The 21,560-nt window shown below is 42.1% G+C and overlaps 1 pseudogene across 1 annotated transcript; it reads right to left on the reverse strand.

Annotated features, from left to right (window-relative positions):
* Positions 1-14,004: 14,004 nt before the first annotated feature.
* LOC306658710 (septin-2-like) lies at positions 14,005-15,291 on the reverse strand (annotated as a pseudogene). Its single transcript has 3 exons — positions 14,419-15,291; positions 14,280-14,345; positions 14,005-14,163 (listed from the first exon to the last, which is right to left on the reverse strand). The product of its transcript is annotated as a septin-2-like (transcript).
* Between the last annotated feature and the right edge of the window lie 6,269 nt (positions 15,292-21,560).

Genomic DNA, 21,560 nt, shown 5'->3' on the forward strand with positions numbered 1-21,560 from the left:
ACCCCTCTGCCTGCTTACAGACCCCATGCCCCAGAGGGCTGAGGGCTTTGTTCCCCTCCAGCCCCTGGTACACACACAAAGTGCAGTTGCCTTCTTTCCCTCTCCCCCTCTTCCCCTCCCCTGGTCTCTCCAGGCTGCAAGGCCCCATCAGGATCCCCTTTGTTGAGGTAATTGGATTTCTCCCCTTGTTAGCTTGCAATGAAAATGTCCATCTATTCCAGGCCACCGCCAGCGAGGGGCGAAGCCCATTCAGTGAGCAAGAACCCAGACTGTGAAGCTATTCAGGCCTCCCAATCTCCACTTGGGCAGCTGGGGCCTGTCTTCCTGACAATGCCCCCTTCGCCTCCGCCTGCACTGCCTGCCAGTGTGCCCAGCCTGGAGTGGCCCTGGCAGGGCCAGAGCTGGGTGGCTGGATTCTGAGTCTGCAGGCAGTGCATTTGGTTTGCTATGTCACCCACCCCCCACCCTAACAATGGGCACTGGAGGAATCTGATTTTAAGAACATGGCCCCAAATGTGGGTGCATGGGAGGGGAGGAGGAGCAGAGTGACAGGGAACTTTCTACCAAGGAGACAAGTTTCATAGAAGTTCCAAGACAACCGGAGGCCCTTGAAAAGGGGATAAGAGACTGCAAAGGACAGATGCTCCTGCAGAATGGGTACCCTGTGCCCCATGAGAGGTCAGCGTTGTGTTGGAGCCTACCAGATCAGAGCCATCTGGGCACAGACCCAGCTTGAGCCACAGACGCCTGCATGACCTCTGGCCTCTGGTTCCTAACTGGAAAGATAGCAGGAACTGGTTCCCAAAGATTTCAGAAATTTCCAGAAATCTTTCCCCATGACCTTGTGGGTAAGTGGAAAAGGGGGGAAAAGGGATCCACAGGTGGTGGTGTCGTGCTCTAAGTGCAGAGTTGAAGTTCCAAGGGAAAGTTTCAAACCCAGCCTGTCTCATTCCAATGCTTAATATCTTCTTTTTTGTGGTTCTTATTGGTGCATTATAATTCTATGTATTAATGGGATGCATTGTGACATATTCATACATGCACATAACATAATTTGGTCAATCTCATTCCTCAGTACCTTCCTTTTTTCCTCCCTTACTCCCTCCTTCCCTTCCCTCCTCTGGTCTTTCTTCTATTATTTTTAAACATTATTGCATTATAAATTGCATATGGAAGTGGCATTCATTGTGCTATATTGCGTCCATGGGCATAGCGATAACTCGGTAGAATTTTGTTTCCCCATACTTCCCCATGCCTGTCCCTTCTCCTCCTCCCTCTTGATCCTCTTCCTCTATTCTACTGGTTTCTTTCGTTCTATTTCATGAGATCCTTTATTATTTCTTTTATTTTCCTATCCAGCTTCCACAAATGAGATGAAGTTTGCAACCCTCTTATGACTTCATTGCTAGATTTACTACTTAAAAAGCTAATGCAGGCCAGGTGCTGTGGTGCCACCTGTAATCGCAAGCCACTTGGAAGACTGAAGCAGAGGATCACAAGTTCAGGTCAGCCTCAGTAACTTAGTGAGACTTGTGTCAAACTAAAATAGAGAGGAAACTAAGGGGAAGGTAGCACAGTGGTTAAAGTGCCCCTGGGTTCCAATTCCCAGTGCAAAAAAAAACAACAGGAAAAAAAAAAAGCAGATGCAATTTCAGATGGCATTTAATATTCAAAATGAGGGGCTGGGGAGGGGGGTTCTCCACACCCCTGTGTTCTGGTTACAGTCCTGCACAGGTGGTCTTCAGTCCCATAGTGTCTAGGATTAGTAACAGGAAGTTACCAGGAGACAGGTGGAGACTCAGACAGGAAAGCAGTTTTCTGGAAAAAAGATGGAGTGTGTTGTTTGGACGGAAGATTAGCGCTGTAAGTGGAAGTGGCACTGTATCTGCTGGGATTCAAAACTTCATCTGAGGTGCTGTTTGAAACTTCGAAGCAGAGCTAGTCCCACCTCCTGGGCCTTCGCATCACCAGACACTTCCCATGACCCCGAATGTACGGTCCTACCAGGGGACCCCTCCCAGCCCCTGCCGCACATCCTTTCCCAGTACAAGGTCCTATGGGATCAACATCCTGATGACCCCCTATCAGTGATGGACAGAGGCACCTGGATCACTGCCCCCCGACTCTGCCATCATTCTGGGAGCGTCAGCATCCTGTGGACAATTCACTCTCTGCCCAGGGGACATGCCCGCTGTGCTTTACACAGGTCACCTGCACACCAAGCTGGGCACCACCATGAACCCACTCTGCTCTGAAGTGATAAATGCCAGGGTCGTCCTGCCAGCTCCAGCCTCCCAGCCTCAGTTGCTCCTCCCTGAACTCAGGACACATTGGCATCACCCTCCTCTCCACGCTACATACCGCAGGCAGGAGGTGTGTCCAGGTGGGGCCCCTGAGCTAAGGTCTAGGGACCTAGGTGTAGGTTCAAGCTATTCGAATGATGGGCTTTGGGGATCTAGGCTCAGTGGGAAGAGGGACTGTGACTCGGAGGAGGGGAGGAGGGGGAGGTCTTGGAGAAGGTGGGAGGGTGGTGCCAAGGTCCACTGTGACCCACTTCTCTTCCTCATTCTGAAACACTACACGGTGAGTCAATCTGCCATCTGGGGAGCCCGTGCAGCACCTGCCCCTTAAGCTCTCGACACATCACAGTGTGATGGGGTTTTAGGGACTACAGATAGAGGACAGGAATAATGAGGGAGATGGGCTGGGAGAGGGAGTGACAGTCATTTCCTGGGAATCAGTGGTCCTCCAGGAACTCGGGTGAGGCCTCCCTCTACTCCAGCTAGTAGGTGGCAGCTAGTAAGTGTCTTTCAGCCATGAAACGGGAAGAGGGAGAGACCGAAGCAGGCCGAGGTCAAGTCGAGCCTATGTTTAGAGTTTAGGACAAAACATCTCTCAAGTGATCAACCTGTCTGCATGCAAAGCTGAGCAGAAGCCGATCCGGAGACTCAGGCAACAAAGGGGACGGTCCCACTATGAAGACAGATGCCAAGACTTTCTTCCTGTTCCAGTCACTCATCAGACATCTGCAAACACAAGTGAAAGTCACCTGTCATCGCATCGTCATCACAATGATTGACATTGTTATTGAGTGCTTCATTTGTGCAGTCTGGTGCACTCTATAAGGACCATTGCCCTCCTGTGACTTAGCTACTGTTACCTTCCCTAAGGCACGGAGAAGTTGAGGGACCCACCCAAGGTCGCTATGGCCAGTAAGCAGAGGAGACTGCCTCTGGAGCCTCAACAGACCTCAGAAAAGCTGGGTCCTGGGAGTCTGGGTCCTTGGTCCTGGAAGTCAGGGTCCTTGGTCCTAGGGGTCAGGGTCCTTGGTCTTGGGAGTCCAGGAACTTGGTCCTGGGGGTCAGGATCCCTGGTCTTAAGAGTCCAGGTCCTTTGTAGAGGTCAGGGTTCTTGCCTCTCACCTCTTTTCTCCAGCCTCCATTCAGCCATCCTCATGCCTGACGAGCATCCTCTTCAGTATCTTTCAAATCCCCTCCTATTATGCACTGACTATTTGTGTCCCCTGCAAATTCCTGTGTTGAAGCCCCAGCCCCCAGTGTGATGGTATTGGGGGGCAGGGAGCTCTGGGAGGCAGCTAGGTTAGATGAGATCATGAAAGTTGGACTCTCATGAAGGGATTAGTGTCATGAGAGATGCTGCGGTTTCCTCTCCCCACATGCAAGCAAGCAGCAAGAAGGCAGCCCCTGACAGCCAGGAGGGAAACCCTGGCTCTCGACCTTGCTCACTTCCAGCCTCCAGAACTGTGAGAATTAATGCCTATTGTTTAAGCCAGTCAGTGGAAATTTTTTCTGGTGGTGGTGGTGGGGGGTATTTATTTATTATTTATTTATTTTTTGGTATCAGGGATTGAACTCAGGGGCACTTGATCACTGAGAAACATCCCCAGCCCTATTCTGTATTTTATTTAGACAGGGTCTCACTGAGTTGCTTAGGACCTCGCTTTTGCTGAAACTGGCTTTGAACTCTCAATCCTCTTGTTTCAGCATCTCAAGCGGCTGGGATTACAGACTTGCACCACCATGCCTGGCCAGCCCCTGGGATTTTGTTCGCGCCTCCTGAGCTTGCTGATGCACCCACTGCACCATCTCTTTGCCTCATTAGGCTATGAGATCCTTGAGGACAGAAACCATTCTTTAACCCTCTGTCTCTCGGTGTCCAGCCACATAGTACATGGCCAACAAATATCATCTGAATGAATGACCAGTGAACAACGGTGGCCTTATGGGACACTATGATGTCAGTCAGCAGCTGGACTCGTCAGGCGCCATGGAATCATTTAAGCTCCCATTTCGTCTCCTTTAGCCTGAGGCAAGAATTTGATAGCTGAGATTGCAGCTGATCTGGGGTTGGGGTCAGGGAGAGAAGGCAACAGTCGTATGTCTGTGGAACCAGCTCACTGCATCCCCTTGGCCCAGGGCTCGGTGATGGGATGGTAGATCCTTTTCTCTTCCAAGATGGCAGCTTCCTCAATCCTGTACTAGATTAGAAGCAGTGTGGTGGACTCAATTACCTCTGGCTTTCCCTCCTTCCAGGTAGGCTCAGTCTCTGAATCGCTCCCTGCCAGCCATTTTTGGCTCCCTCTGGTCTGGGTTTTACACACAGTTACAGGTTTGCCCCAGGGATCCTGGGAGTCCTCAGGAGGGAAATCTCCACAGCCCTTACTCTAGATGGAGGATAGATGGAGGATAGACTCTCTGCCCAAATCCACCCAAGTCTCACTCCAGACTAGATCTAACCTCCAGGGGGTGGGGGTTCCTGGGCATCTTCTGAGTGCAAGGGTTGTGTCAGACAAGAGAGAGGGCTGGGACCGCAGAGAAATAAATGGGCACCATGACCTCAGGCAGCGGGGTCAGAGAACAGGACCCCTAGACAAAGTGGGTGACCTCCTCAAATCAGCCATTCTATTTAGCAGCTGGAATAATTTATAAAGCAATAGTTCCTCTCATTTATTGTTTGTTTAATCCATTCCACTGTTCATATTAGCAGTATAAATACTGGATTCTTTCCCTTGATTTATCAGGTTTTAAACAATGGGCAGGGAGCTCAAGTTGTCCCATTTTGGCTAATGGGAGCTTCCTTCAGTTGGTTTCTGGAGTCTTTGGACAGACTCCACCTTAGTAACTTGGTAACTTCTTCCCTATCAGTTTTCAATGTTTCAGTCTCATATGTTTTTAGTCCCAAATAGAAATCTTATACTTCTCTAAATCCCACTTTTTCTTCATGGGAAACGCTATTCACACTATCCATCTGGGTCCTAGGGATGCTCATTACTGCGGGGTTGGACATTGTTCCCGGGTCTTTTGGTAGACAAAGCTAGAACATATAAATAAATTACCTAAGTTGTTTTTTGTTTGTTTTATTTTTTGCGGTACTAAGGATTGAACCCAGGGGTGCTTTACCACTGAACTATATCCTCGGCCCTTTCTTTTTTCCTTATTTTTTTATTTTGAGACAGGGTCTTGCTCAGAGTCTCACTAAATTGCTGAGGCTGGCCTTGAACTTGGGATCCTCGTCCCTCAGTTCCTAAGTCATTGGGTTCATAGGCATGCACCACTGTGCCCAGCAAAATACATAAAGAGTTTAAGATAAAATACCTCAACAGTTCATACTGGGGCTTTGTATTCAAATTGAATTTTACAGAGTTTTAATTTAACCTCTACTATATGGCCTCTCTCTCTTTGCTTTCATGCCCAGGTTCCTGGTTATCTATACACAGATGAAACGATTCGAATAGCCCACCAAGGCTCCTTTGCTGTAACCCCCACTGTGTACCCAGCTGCAACACAACAGCAGTATCAGTACCATCATCACCTTTAGTGAACATGGTTTAAAATATTTTTGCAAGTGGTCTTGCACTCTCCCCTGGCCTCCATTATTTGGGGGATTGTCCTCTAATTTCACAGTGAGACCAGGTAGCCTTTACAGTCTACACCTCTGCCTATATTCACTGCACCAGCAGGTTATGCAGATTCTCTCTGGCCATCCAATGATCTGAAGTTCATTCTCTAGCAGATTTCTCAGGAAATGGTCATGGAAACAATATTCCCTGATTTCCCGTGTATCAATAACGTGTGTCTCTACTTTTGCACTTTAAAGTTAGTTTTGCTGAAAAGTAGCAGGATATACTACTAACACCCATAAATCAATTGTGTTCCTATACACCAATGATGAATCAACTGAAAGAGAAATTAGGAAAACTATCTCACTCATGATATCCAAAAAAAAAAAAAAATAAATAACTTGGGAATCAATCTATTGATTGTAGAGCTGAAAGACCTCACATCAAAACTACAGAACACTAAAGGAGAATTGAAGACCTTAGAAAATTGAAAAACCTCCCATGTTCTTGATTAAGAAGAATTAATATTGTCAAAATGGCCATACTATCAAAAGTGGCTATATAGATTTAATGAGATTCCTATTAAAATTCCAATGTCATTCTTCATAGAAATAGAAAAAGCAGTCATAAAATTCATTTGAAAAAGTAAGAGGCCCAGAATAGCCAAAGCAAGACTTAGTAAGAAAAGTGAAGCAGGAGGCATCACAATACCAGAGCTTAAATTATACTAGAGTCATAGTAACAAAAATGGCATGAATTGGCAACCAAAACAGACATGAAGACCATGGTACAGAATAGGAGACACAGAGACAAAACCCCACATAAATACAGTTATCTCATGCTAGACAGAGGCACCATAAACATAGATTGGAGAAAAGATAGCCTCTTCAACAAATGGTGCTGGGAAAACTGGAAATTCATATATAGCAAAAAGAAATTTAACCCCTATCTCTCACCCTGCACAAAAATCACTCAAAGAGGGATCAAGGATCTAGGGCCTTAGATAGGAGACCCTGTGCCTACTAGAAGAAAATGTAGGATCAACTTTCCATCATGTTGGCCTAGGAACTGACTTCCTCCACAAGACTCCTAAAGCACAGGAAGTAAATGGAGAATCAATAAATGGAATGGTAATCAAACTAAAGGGCTTCTTCACACCTATGGAAACAATAAAGAACATGAAGAGAGAGAGCCTACAGAACAGAAGAAAATCTTTGCCAACCTACAACCTCAGATAGAGCATTAATCTCCAGGATACATGAAGAACTCAAAACACTTAACACCAAAAAATAATAATAATAGTTAACCCAATCAATAAATGGGCAAAGGAACTGAACAGACACTCACAAAAGAAGCTATACAATTTGTCAACAAATATGTGAAAAAATGTCCAACATCTCTAGCCATTAGAGGAATACAAATTGAAGTTACACTGAGATTTCATCTCACTCCAGTCAGAATGGCAATTATCAAGAATACAAGTAACAATAAATGTTGGTGAGGATGTGGGCAAAAGGTACACTCAGACATTGCTGGTGGGACTGCAAATTGGTGCAATCACTCTGGAAAGCAGTATGGAGATTCCTCAGAAAACTTGGAATGGAACCACCATCTGACCCAGTTAGCCCACTCCTCCACATACACCCAAAGGACTTAAAATCAGCATATTACAGTGATGAAGTCATATCAATGTTTAGAGCAGCTCAATTAACAATAGCTAAACTATGGAACCAACCTAAGTGCCCTTCAACAGATGAATGGATAAAGATAATGTGGTATATTCACAATGAAATATTACTCAGCCTTAAAGAAGATGAAATTGCAGCAGTTATGTGCCATAGAAGGTTATGTTGGTCAATGAAGGACTGATACAATTGTGGCCCCATAGATTAAAATGGAGTTGAAAAATTTCTACTAGTGATGCAGTAGTAGCTGTTGTAAGGTCACATTGAGATGCATTACTCATGTGTTTGTGGTGATACTGGTGTAAACAAACCTACTGTGCAGCCATCAAATAAAAATACAGCACCTAAAATTATGTAGAGTTCATGATACTTGACAGGGATAATAAATGGATATTTGTTGGCTTATATATTTACAAAAAAATAAAGCTAGTTTTGTTAGATATAAAAGCCTTGGTTCCCCCTTTTCTTGCATTCTTAAATGTGTTACTCCATTTTCTCCTGGCCTGATGACAATTTTATTTCCCTTCTACAACACTTGAATTTTTTTTTTCTTTGTCGAATTAACCAAAAAAAAAAAAAGTGTTCCTTTTTCTTCAAATCCAGTAATTTTCCAGTATGTTTTGGTGTGGTGCATTCTGGGTTGACATTCCCCAGTACATGGTGTACTCCTTCCAATGCATAGCTTCTATTCTTTTTATGTCAAGAAAGTTTTCTCACATAGTACACTTTAGTATTGGTTCTGAATGTCCAGAGGTTTTTCTCCAAGGACTCCCACGATCCGCACATTGGATCTTCTTTTTCCATCTTCTGTATTTTTCATCTTCTGTTTCTCTTAAGGCACAGTCTGTTGTGTTGATCAACTGTCACACTTCTTCCATTTAAGTCTTAGGAAGTGAGGTTTTCCTTTTATTTCAAGCTATTCCGGGAGTTCTGTCATTGCATTTCTGATTTTTCTTATTTTTTTAAATTTATTTTTATTATAAACGAATGAGATACATCTTGTTTCTCTGGTTGTACATGGAGTCAAGGCATACCATTTGTGTAATCATACATCTACATAGGGTAATGGTGTTTGATTCATTCTGTTATTTTTCCCTTCCCCCCCACCCCTCCCACCTCTCTTTTCCCTCTATACAGTCCCTCCTTCCTCCATTCTTGCCCCCCTCCCACCCCCCATTATGTGTCATCATCCGCTTTGATTTTTCTTATCTTAATGTCTTAGTCTTTCATGTTTCATGCCAACTCTTCAATATGCACTTTTTAAAACCACTTGGAGATCATAGATTATAATTTTATACATTTTTATGTAGGTATGTTTTTCTGGCATGATGGCATTATCCACAGGAATATGATTCGGTGACTCTTTTAATACTAATTTTAACATTTGATCTCAATCTTTCCTTTTTGGGGAGGGTGGGGTGCTAGGGATTGAACCCAGGGCCTTGTGAATGCTAAGCAAACTCTCTACCACTGAGTTATACACACCCAGTAGTCATCAATCTTCTTGACTGTTTTATTTTAATTTTTATATTTTCAGTACTGGAGATTGAACTCAGGAGTACTTTACCATTGAGCTACGCCCTCAGATCTTTTATTTTTTTTTTAATTTTGAGACAGGGTTTCCCTAAATTGCTGAGGCTGGCCTCCAACTTGTGATCCTCCTGCCTCAGCCTTCTGAGTTGCTGGGACTACAGGCATGAGTGCCACTACACCCAGCTGTTTATTTTTATGAGAAATTGTTCTTCCTGAACTTCTAGAAAGAGGCATAATCCCTGGCATTTTTTTTATTACTACATAAAGCTCTCTTCTGTTATTTTTTTAAAATTTAGTGTTGAATACAGTGGTTTGCTCATTTGGATTTCCTTGCTGTGTTTTCTCTTGCCCCATTTTTATCAGATCAGTTGTTTACCTCGTCTCCATATTTCCTGACCTGGGCAATTTGGATTTACTCCAGCCTCTGTTGTGTCTAGTCACAGTCTTTTTTTTTTTTTTTTTTTTTTTTTTTTCTGAGCTGAAGTATTTTCATATGTCAAGATGCAATCATCTCACTATAGGAAATGAAGACCTTTTTTAGGAGAACAGACATCATGGGTTTCATTAAAAACGCTTCCCTTTTTCGTGTTCACCTTCTACTACTTGAAAATGAAAGTGACTTCATTTTCAAGTGACCTTTTAAAAAGTCCAAACATCAAGCACCATAAATATTAAAAATATTCAGAAAGAAGTCCCGTACTAGAATGTCAAGTTGGATAAGACTGAAACTCGGAAGAGTCTGTTTCTCTTGTTTTAAATAGCCAAGTTATAAAAGGATTCATATTTTCTTTTTTATTTTGATTAATCGTACACAAATGGGGTCCACTGATCTTTCCTCTGGTTGTACACAAGTAGAGTCACAGCATTTGTGTAATCATGCGTGCACATAGGGTAATGATGTTTGTCTCATTCTATTATCTTTCCTTCCCCCACCCCCCTTTTTTTAGTTGCCAATTGGACCTTTATTTAATTTATTTATTTATTTATATGTGATGCTGAGAATCGAACCCGGTTCCTCCCGAGTGCTAGGCGGGCGCTCTACCACTGAGCCACAGCCCCGGCCCGAGTCACATCTTTGTACCCCTAAGTTGGAGTTGTCGTTAGGGATGGCTGTGGCATTTCATCGACAGCATGTTTAGCATTTATTGATAGAACTCTTAATTTACCTTCACGTCCATTAACAGATTTTCTAGTTTCAAACTCTATGTACTTGGAATTTCCGCGTTGGTCCCTCGTTTCTTGCATTGTGTTCGCCAGGTTTTGTTACTAAGGTCATGCTTGCTTTCTAATTGGTCTTGCTTTTCTAATTGGTCTTCCAGTTCTTTCCAAACATCTGGACTAGTGTGAACAAGGACGGCCCCACCTTCAGCACATAGTTAGAAGTTGGCCCTCCTTCCTCCTCCTGGGCCTCTCCAGGTCCCCGTCCTCAGACTCGCCTGTCCTTAGGGCTCTTGCCAATGAATGGGGCACAAGCGGATCCCTTCTGGACAATAAAACCCTCCAATTTTCCATCCTCCTTACACTTTACTTTTTTTGGAAACTACCTGGTGAAGATGATGGAGACACAAGACAGAAGGAGCCATCATACCCAGCCAAGTCAAATATTTCTAATCGCGTATTAATTTATGATAATGGGCCTATTCAAGTTTACTTTTTCTTTTTGGATTAATTTTGTTAACTTATACTCTTCTAGAAAATCAATCATTTCTCTAGGTCTTCAGAGTTATGCATCATATTTGTTTATGATTTGTTTTATCTCTTTCATATCTGTGTTTGTATCATGTTTCTTGTTCCCAATATTGTATATTTAGCCCCTCCCCTATTCTCCCAACCCAGTTAGGCTTATCAGCAGTTAACCACCTTTGCCTTTTATGAAAGCTGAAGTTTAGTTGGGCATGGTGGTGCACGCCTATAATCCCAGCAGCCTGGAGAGGCTGAAGCAGGAGGATCTTAAGTTCAAAACCAGCCTCAGCAATTTAGCGAGGCCCTAAGCAACTCAGCTCCTGTCTCAAAATAAAACATAAAAAAGGTCTGGGGATGTGGCTTAGTGGTTGAGAGCCCCTAGGTTCAATTTCCAGTACCAAAAAATAAAAATTAAAAAAAGCTGAAATTTGGTTTTATTAATCTTTTAAAGATATTTTCACCATTTTTTTATTCTCTGCTTATTTATTTCATCTTTTATCTCCTTTGAAATTCCTTATACCTTTTTTCTACCTTATTTCTTTTATTGTTCTTTATCTTAAATATTTAGCTATATTTTGCTTTCAATTCTGAGAATAAAAATCTTTCAGTCTTTATATTTTCTCTTGTAAAGAATTTTAAATGTATCTTATAAATTTTATACAATTTGTTCTTCTTTTGTTGATAACTTTCTTCTTCAGTTTTGATTCCCTCCTTTGATACTATGGCAATTTGGAAAATGCTTATTATATTTTGAAATAGTAGCAACCTTTGAAAATAATCTTCTCATTGCTAAATAATCATTTTGGTGAAGTAGGACAAGTAAGTGTGGCCTATAAAATCTCTACTTTTTGAAATTTATTGAAGTCAACTTTGTGATCAAGTACACAATACATTTTATTATTGTTTCACAGTTTTGTCTGAGACAAAATCAAGTGTGAGATGCAGATATAGAGGCGGCATCTATACATGATCTTTTTTATTTTAGTATTCAAATCCTCCATTTCCCGGCCTTTCTTTTGTCCACTGAATTGTCAAATTCTAAAAGCCTTTTGTTAGAAAACCCCTCTGTGACTGTGGTTTTCTTTTTCTTTTTTAAGTTTTTTTTTCCAAGTTCTGTTTATATATGTATTTTTGAAGTTTTTGCTGTGCTTATTGGACTGTGTAGTGTAGTTCGGCACCTAAAGGTTTATGGTTGTTGCCATGGTGTGAATCTTGAATATCCTACAAAAGCCCATGTATTAGAGGCTTGGTCCCAGGGAGGCAGCACTGGGAGGTGAGGGATCCTTTAAGAGGCAGAGTCTCGTCACCAGGAGCCAGACCAACAGAGACTGTGGGACCTGTTATGATGTGCTACCTTAGCTCTAAATCATGAGCCCATAAAAATCTTTTTCTATAAAAGTTGATTGTCCTGGACATTTTTTAAATATTTAAACAATAGTGCTTTATTAAAAAAAAAAAGTTTAGTTTAAATGCATGCAAAAATTGCTGTGTAATTGATCTGAAAATATTTCTATGGGTAAGATTATCTCTTAGTAAAAGAGCGATTTTCCAGCAGGAAAGGATATGTTTTGATTTGGATGACAAAACAAATGGGATTCACAAGTGTGACCCTCTAGGCCTCCTGGCCCACGCCCTGCCATCAGGTGGCACCTAAGTAGCTCTTGTACCCAAACACACAGGGCTGACACTGCCTGAAAGTCCTTTTTCACGCCAAGTCATAACTGTCCAAATGACCCAGGAAATGGACTGCACGATTCCCTCCAGCGGCCTGCAGCGCTTCCTGGCAGACTCGTCACCTGAGGAGCCTCCCCCCACCTCTGAGGCTGGCCAGAGGGGCAGAGCAGGCGGGACGCAGGGTGGCCTCTTGCGGAACACCTTCATCACCAGCCTTCTGACCATCTCATCTCATTTTTTCTGCCCAAACCAAACTCCCACCCCCCAAAAAAGCCCTGTCTCATGTCAGACATTTTCTTCCGTTCCACTCCTGTGGCAGCAAAGTGAAAATACTGAGCCAGGCCCTCCCTCCGTAACCGTCACCTCCTGCCCCGACTCCTGGGGTGCACTCTCCTGGTGCTAGAAGCCAAGAGGAAGCGCCTGCTGGAGCGGAGGAACAGGCAGGGCGGGAAGGCTCAGGCCCACGCTCAGCAGAGACACTCGGTGCTGCTCTGCGGCACCTGTCCAGCAGCCTGCAGGCCGGACTGGGAACGTCCATCTTTCTAACACAACACAGAGAAACCTGTATCACACAGATGGAGGAAAGACGATGACTGGAAACAGGCGAGGCAGTCTGCACATAAGAAAATGACCAAAATAAAATAAAATAGTAAAATAAAATGACCCCAGTTAACCATTGCTGAAGTGAGTTATTTTATATTTGCAGTCACAGAAATACACCAAAGTGCAATATAAAATTTTTAAAAATAGGATTCTTTAAAAATTATTTCCTAGTTTAGTTGAGAAAAAGTAGTTTTCTGACTCTCAGTGTGTACCGAAGCTTGCAGCAGGACAGAGCTGGAGCTGGCTGCTCTCTCTCTCCACAGGGCAGCGCAGCAATGTCCCCATAGGGTATAGAAGAAGCCACCTTGGTGAGTCCCCTGCACAGGCTTTAAAATGACCTCGCATCAGAATCCAGAGTGCTCTCTTCAAATCCACGCCTAAAAACCTGTTTTAAAAGTCGTTTAAGTATAAATGTATCTCAGACGATTCTGTTGTTCTTCTTGGTTAACAGAATAATGTGCAGATTAGCAGTTTTGAACTAAGTAGCAAAACTGGTTTTAGGTGTTTGTGGTGCACAAATATAAAATGAAGGAAGGGTCTCCATGTGGCGCACCTGCACGGCTTTCAGTCACAGACACACGCCCACTGCCAGGGAACATTCCTGGTAAATCCGAAGGTTCTAGATATAAAGAGGGCTCAGCAGTGACTAATCAGACCAACCAAATCAAGGGAAATCAATACTAACTGCATACCCTGATACTTGGAAATCAATTCTGACATCAGTGGTTAGTTAAGGAAAAAGAAAATGAAAGTGAGTGTTGACCTCATGAAGTACAAAGTATGACACAGCAGTGAAGTACGGCTCTTAAGAGCACCTCACGCAAAACATACCAATAGTTCAAAAAGAAAATGAAATCCTCCGGCTCGGGTACCGTGAATGCGGATGGGCACCCCTCTAAGGACCTTATCAAAAGCCGCGACGTGGTGTCCATCCGGAATGTGTTCTTTGGGTCCAAGAGTGTGTTCTCACACGTGGTACCCAAGCTCCCTGCTGTCACCGTCGCTGCCCTGCATGTGCATTGACATCTGCACCTGTGTCCTCGCAATCATCTCTTCCATGCGGCGGAGTTAAGCCTCCTTTTCCAGCAAGATCTGATCTTTAGTCATGTCTTCATTCTCCACTGTCTAGCGGCCTGCAAGACGGCCTGGGAACGTCCATCTTTCTCACACAACACAGAGAAATCTGTATCACACAAGATGAAGGAAAGACGATGACTGGAAACAGGTGAGGCAGTCTGCACATAAAAAAATGACCAAAATAAAATAAAATAACCGCCTCTCTTGAGCCTCTCAGAACGAAGGTTTTCCTAGTGAAGGTCCTCACAAGCACAGGGCCCTGGGTTCAATCCCCAGTACCGCAAAAAACGAAAACAAAGAACCGTAGCGAAGGTCCTGGGTCACCTCCTGGAGGTCCCGCATGTGGGTGACGAGCACCTTCTCAGCTTTGGAAAGTCTCTGTGCTCTGGGTTCTCCACCTCCACAACTCCTCACAGGTAGAGGTGACCTTCTTGCCTTTGGCTTCAATCAGCTGGTGGGATCCAACCACAGAGAATGGGACACTGGCCTTGAGGAGTCTGGTCTGCTCTTTAAAATCTTCATCTTCATCTGCCTCTGCCTCAGGGAAGCGATAGGTTTTGATGTCATGTTCTTCCATTTCATCCAGAATCCTCTTGTCAATGGCTCTCCCTCCTTTGGAGTGAGAGTCGGCTTTTGCCATGACAGGTACAATTTCACCTTGTTGTGTCTTACTTTCAAAAAGGCAACAATGAGGGCTTCCATCCACGTCCAAAAGGTGAAATAAGGTAGAAGTCGCAGTGTACCTGTTATCCATGACCTGCCGCCTGTTCAAGTCACTCTCGTCATGCAGGTAGCACCCAAACTGCGTGTTAATGTAGGAGGGGATCATCTTGAAACAGTCCTGTAGTTGATGGTGTCCCCAAAGCCAGGTGTGTCCACCACCATAAGGTGCAACTTGACCCCACGCTCTTCAGTCTCAACAGCGGAAGCCTCAATCTGGTCAGTTCTTTCCATTTTCTCTGCAGCTCCAGGTATGATTCTTTCTGGGTAGAGATCAGTCAGGAACGGGCTGTTTTTGAGACTCGACTTTTCTAGACCTGATTCGCCAGCCATCATCAATGTGAACTCAAAATCTTTTTTCACTGATTTCCAGTGAAATTGATTGGGAAGATTTGCAAATCCAACATAACCAGGAGTTTCTGGATTTATAAACTGAGTTGGTTGTTGCTTATACATCTTTCCTGGTTATGAGCTTGATTTCCTCATACTAATAAGAGTGAAACAGGTAATGAGAATCTTTGCCCTACAGGCATCAAGACTGGGGGAAAGGGCGTTTCTCTAAAAGGAGCCACGTGGCCACTGAGGGTAAGGGTGGCTGAGGTCAGGCAGGTGGCAGTGTGAGTGCAGAGGGCTCATGGGGAGGGGGCCTTCACCTCTGTTCTCCCCTCCAGGAAGATGGCGGCAGCACAAAGCTGGGACCCCTGAGTGGGGCTGGGGCTGGGCTCTTGAATATTTATTATAGTATCGGAAAGTTGATTAACAACTGTTTCAAGTTCTTCATGAATAGTTTTCCTTCTAGGAGTTGATTTTAGATTTGATCTACTGACACAATACAACTAGAAGGTTTGATACTGAACTCTGAGACTGCCATGACTTTATTAATTTGTGGCACCTAAAATATCTCGAGGATATAACTAGTTGTAAATTTCCTTCTTAAAACTTTGCTTGCTATAGAATGAGTCTTCAGTCCACACATCAGCTCCATCCCCTTTGACAGATTAAAAAGTATACAAAAGAGGTCCCAAATAATCTGTACAATCTTGAAAAAGAAGAACTAGTTTTGAGGACTCACACTTCATGATTTCAAAGCTTACCACAGGCCTAGGGTAATCAAATCAGCGTGGTACCAACTTAAGGAGGAACATATAAACCAATGGAACAGATCCTTGCATGGACAGTCAATTGATTTTTCACATGATGCCAAGACCACTCAAGGAAGAGAGAATATTCTTCTCAACAAATGATGCTGGAAAAACTGGCTGTCTGCGTGCAAAAGATGGAGTTAAACACTTACTTCATGTCATGTATAAAAATAAACTCAAAATGAACCCAAGACCCAGATATAAGAGCTTACGCTGTAAAACTCTAAGGAGAAAAGACAAGGAAAAGGATCATGACACTGAATTTGGTGATTGTTTCTTGGTTATGACACTAAAAGCACAGGCAATTTAAAAAGTGAATTTCGTCATAATTAAAAACTTCTGTGTATCAAAGAACATTAACACACTGAAAGGGAGAACAGATTTGCAAATCATGTATCAGATAAAGGATTAATATCCAGAATATATAAAGAACACCTACAACTCAACAATAACAAAAACAAAACAACCTGATTCAATAGTGGCCAAAGGACTTGAGTTGGCATTTTCATAAAGAATATACAAGTGACCAATAAGCACATAAAAAGATGCTGGGTTGGGGGTAAGAGAAGAATGGAGGAACACTGGATTGTGTAGAGGGAAATGAGGAGAGGAGAGGGGGTGAGGGGAAGGAAAGATGGTGGAATTAGACATCATTACCCTAGGTACATGCATGATTACACAAATGGTGTGACTCTACATTGTGTACAACCATAGAAATGAAAAGTTGTACTCTATTTGTGTACAATGAGTCAAAATGCAGTCTGCTATCATGTATAATTATATAGAACAAACAATTTTTAAAAAGCAAACAAAAAAACAAAGATGCTCAAACTCACTACCCATTAGGGATATGCAAATCAAAACCATAAGAGGCCATTTTATACCTATTAGGATAGTTAATATTTTAAAAGGAAAATCATACAGGTCGGTGAGGATGTGCAGAAATTGGAACCCTTGTACATTACAAGTGAGAATGTGAAATGGGGCAAGCACTGTGGAAAATAGGTGGGCATGTCTTCAAAAGCTAAACCTAGAGTCACCACATGATCCAGCAATTCCACTTCTGATTTTATAGCCAGAAGAGTTGAAAGAAGGGACTCACACAGATGACTTGTGTCCCAATGCTTACAGCAGCATTATTCACAGTCGCTGAAAGATCGAAGCAACCCAGACACATTTCGGTGGAGGGATGAACAAATACAAGGTGGTCTATATATAAACATGAAGAAATGTCACTCAGCCTTGAAAATAAGGAAGTTTGATCGATGCTACAACACGGATGAACCTTGAAAACATTACGCTAAGTGAAATAAACTATGCACTCAAGGACAAATATTGTACAGTTGCATTCGTTGGAGGTGACTAGATTGGGCAAATTCATAGAGACAGAAAGAATGTGGTTCATAGGGCTCTGGAGGTGGGGGACGAGGAATTGGGAGGTGATCTTTTAGTGAGTACAGAGGTTCTGTTCAGGATGAAGAAAATGTTCTAGAAATAGGGATGAGAGTTGCTGGAAGTTGTGACTGTACTTAATGCTACTGGTTCATACTCTTCAAATGGTTAAAATGGTTACTTTTACGTTACATGTGTTTTACCACAATAAAATAATTCACTAAAAACAAACAACAAAAAGGTACAAAAAGCTGCCAGGGATAAGAGTAACTCCCTGATGGATATCCTGAATGGCAAATATTCACACTTGAACATTTTTGTTTCCAGTTTTATTTATTTTAATTTATTTTTGTTATTATTCAAATGAATCATTTACTTCTTTCAGAAAATAAATGGTGTTGAATTTTTCTTTTTTTTAATTTATTTTTATTGTAAACAAATGGGATACATGTTGTTTCTGTTTGTACATGGAGTAACAGCATACCATTTGCGTAATCATACATTTACATAGGGTAATGATGTTTGATTCATTCTGTTATTTTTCCCTTCCCCCCCACCCCTCCCACCCCTCTTTTCCCTCTATACAGTCCCTCCTTCCTCCATTCTTGCCCCCCTCCCACCCCTATTACATATCATCATCTGCTTATCAGTGAGATCATTCGTCCTTTGGTTTTTTGAGATTGGCTTATCTCACTTAACATGATATTCTCCAATTTCATCCATTTGCCTGCAAATGCCATAATTTTATTATTCTTTATAGCTGAGTAATATTCCATTGTATATATATACCACAGTTTCTTTAGCCATTCACCTATTGGAGGGCATCTTGGTTGGTTCCACAATATGGCTATTGTGAATTGAGCTGCTATGAACATTGATGTGGCTGCATCACTATAGTATGCTGATTTTAAGTCCTTTGGGTATAAACCAAAGAGTGGGATAGCGGGTCAAATGGTGGGTCCATTACAAATTTTCTGAGGAATCTCCATACTGCTTTCCAGAGTGGCTGCACCAATTTGCAACCCCACCATCAAGGTATGAGTGTACCTTTTCCCCCACATCCTCACCAATACCTATCATTACTAGTATTCTTGATAATAGCCATTCTAATTGGAGTGAGATGAAATCTTAGGATATTTTCCCTAACTTCTTTTTTTAAAATTTTTTTAAATTTATTTTTATTGTAAACAAATGGGATACATGTTGTTTCAGTTTATACATGGAGTAACAGCATACCATTTTCATATTCATATATTTACATAGAGTAATGATGTTTGATTCGTTATTTTTTTCCTTCCCCCCACCCCTCCCACCTCTCTTTTCCCTCTATACAGTCCCTCCTTCCTCCATTCTTGTCCCCCTCCCACCCTCCATTAAGTGTCATCATCCGCTTATCAGTGAGATCATTCCTCTTTTGGATTTTTGAGATTAGCTTATCTTACTTAACATGATATTCTCCAATTTCATCCATTTGCCTGCAAATGCCATAATTTTATTATTCTTTATAGCTGAGTAATATTCCATTGTATATATATACCACAGTTTATCCATTCATCAATTGAAGGACATCTAGGTTGGTTTCATAATCTGGCTATTGTGAATTGAGCTGCTATGAACATTGATGTGGCTGTATCTCTGCAGTATGCTGATTTTAAGTCCTTCGGGTATAGGCGGAGGAGTGGGAGAGCTGGGTCAAATGGTAGATCCATTCCAAGTTTTCTAAGGAATCTCCACACTGCTTTCCAGAGTGGCTGCACTAATTTGCATCCCCACCAGCAATGTATGAGTGTACCTTTTTCCCCACATCCTCTCCAACACCTATTGTTGCTTGTATTCTTGATAATCGCCATTCTAATTGGGGTGAGATGGAATCTTAGGGTGGTTTTGATTTGCATTTCTCTTATTACTAAAGATGTTGAACATTTTTTCATATGTTTGTTGATTGCTTGTAGATCTTCTTCTGTGAAGCATCTGTTCATATCCTTAGCCCATTTGTTGATTGGGTTATTTGTATTCTTGGTGTAGAGTTTTTTGAGTTCTTTATATATTCTGGAAATTAGTGCTCTATCTGAAGTATGAGTGGCAAAGATGATTCTCCCACTCTGTAGGCTCTCTCTTCGCATTGCTGATAGTTTCCTTTGCTGAGAGAAAGCTATTTAGTTTGAATCTATCCCAGTTATTGATTCTTGCTTTTATTTCTTGTGCTATGGGAGTCCTGTTAAGGAAGTCTGATCCTAAGCCAACAACAAGGTGAAGATTTGGACCTACTTTTTCTTCTATAAGATGCAGGGTCTCTGGTCTGATTTCAAGGTCCTTGATCCATAGTGAGTTGAGTTTTGTGCAGGGTGAGAGATAGGGGTTTAGTTTCATTCCGTTGCATATGGATTTCCAGTTTTCCCAGCACCATTTGTTGAAAGGCTATCTTTTCTCCATTGCATATTTTTGGCACCTTTGTCTAGTATTAGAAAATTGTATTTATTTGGATTTGTGTCCATGTCCTCTATTCTGTACCATTGATCTACCTGTCTATTTTGGTGTCAATACCATGCTGTTTTTGTTACTATTGCTTTGTAGTATAGTTGAAGATCTGGTATTGCGGTACCCCCTGCTTTGCTCTTTCTACTGAGGATTGCTTTAGCTATTCTGGGTTTCTTATTCTTCCAGATGAATTTCATAATTGCTTGCTCTATTTCTGTAAGGTACATCATTGGGATTTTAATTGGAATTGCATTGAATCTGTATAGCACTTTTGGTAGTATGGCCATTTTGACAATATTAATTTTGCCTATCCAAGAACATGGGAGATCTTTCCATCTTCTAAGGTCTTCCTCAATTGCTTTCTTCAATGTTTTGTAGTTTTCATTGTAGAGATCTTTTACCTCTTTGGTTAGATTGATGCCCAAGTATTTTATTTTTTTTGAGGCTATTGCAAATGGAGTTGTTTTCCTCATTTCCCTTTCAGCTGTTTCGTCGCTTGCATATAAAAATGCTGTAGATTTATGCGTGTTGATTTTATAGCCTATTTTGCTGAATTCATTGATGAGGTCTAGAAGTTTTCTAGAGGAGGTTTTTGGATCCTCTAAATATAGAATCATGTCATCCGCAAATAGTGACAGCTTAAGTTCCTCTTTTCCTATTCATATCCCTTTAATTTCTTTAGTCTGCCTAATTGCTCTGGCTAGAGTTTGGAGGACAATGTTGAATAGAAGTGGTGAAAGAGGACATCCCTGTCTTGTTCCCATTTTTAAAGGGAATGGTTTCAGTTTTTCTCCATTAAGAATGATGTTGGCCATGGGCTTAGCGTAAATAGCCTTTACAATGTTCAGGTATGTTCCTACTATCCCTATTTTTTCTAGTGTTTTGAGCATGAAGGGGTGTTGTACTTTGTCGAACGCTTTTTCTGCGTCAATTGAAATAACCATATGATTCTTATCCTTAAGTCTATTGACATGATGGATTACGTTTATTGATTTACGAATGTTGAACCATCCTTGCATTCCAGGAATGAACCCCACTTGATTGTGGTGCACAATTTTCTTAATATGTTTTTGGATACGGTTTGCCAATATTTTGTTAAGGTTCTTTGCATCTATATTCATCAAGGATGTTGGTCTAAAATTTTCTTTCCTTGATGTGTCTTTTCCTGGTTTGGGTATGAGGTGATATTAGCTTCATAGAATGAATTCGGTAGGGTACCCTCCATTTCTATTTTCTGGAATACTTTGAGAAGTATTGGAATGAGTTCCTCTTTGAAGGTCTTGTATGTTTCCAGTTTTAAAAGAAAATAAATAAAGCTGTTGCGTACAGGTCAGATTCTACTGGGTTCCAGTCCATCCCATTTGTTCCCTCAGAGTCTCTGTTTTTTATTCATTTCCTTCCATGTTTTAGATCTAGAATGTCTAGCAAAAGTTCATGTGTTGGAAGCATGGTCCCCAGGGCAGCGAGGTGCAGAGTGGAACTTTCAGGCAATGATTGGATCACAAGGGTTCTGATGTTATCATCAATGGATTAATCCACTAAGTGGATTGATAGCTTGTATGGACTTCTGGGAGGTGGGACCTGGTTGGAAGAAGTAGGTCACGGGGCCCTGCCCTGGAAGGGTTTATCTTCTCTCTGCCTCATCCCCTTCTCTCTCTCTCTCCCTCTCCTTCCCAGCTCCCATGAGAAGCTTTCCTCCACCACACCCTTCCA

The sequence above is a fragment of the Sciurus vulgaris genome (assembly GCF_902686455.1).
Source record: "Sciurus vulgaris genome assembly, chromosome: 4".
Lineage (NCBI taxonomy): Eukaryota > Metazoa > Chordata > Mammalia > Rodentia > Sciuridae > Sciurus > Sciurus vulgaris.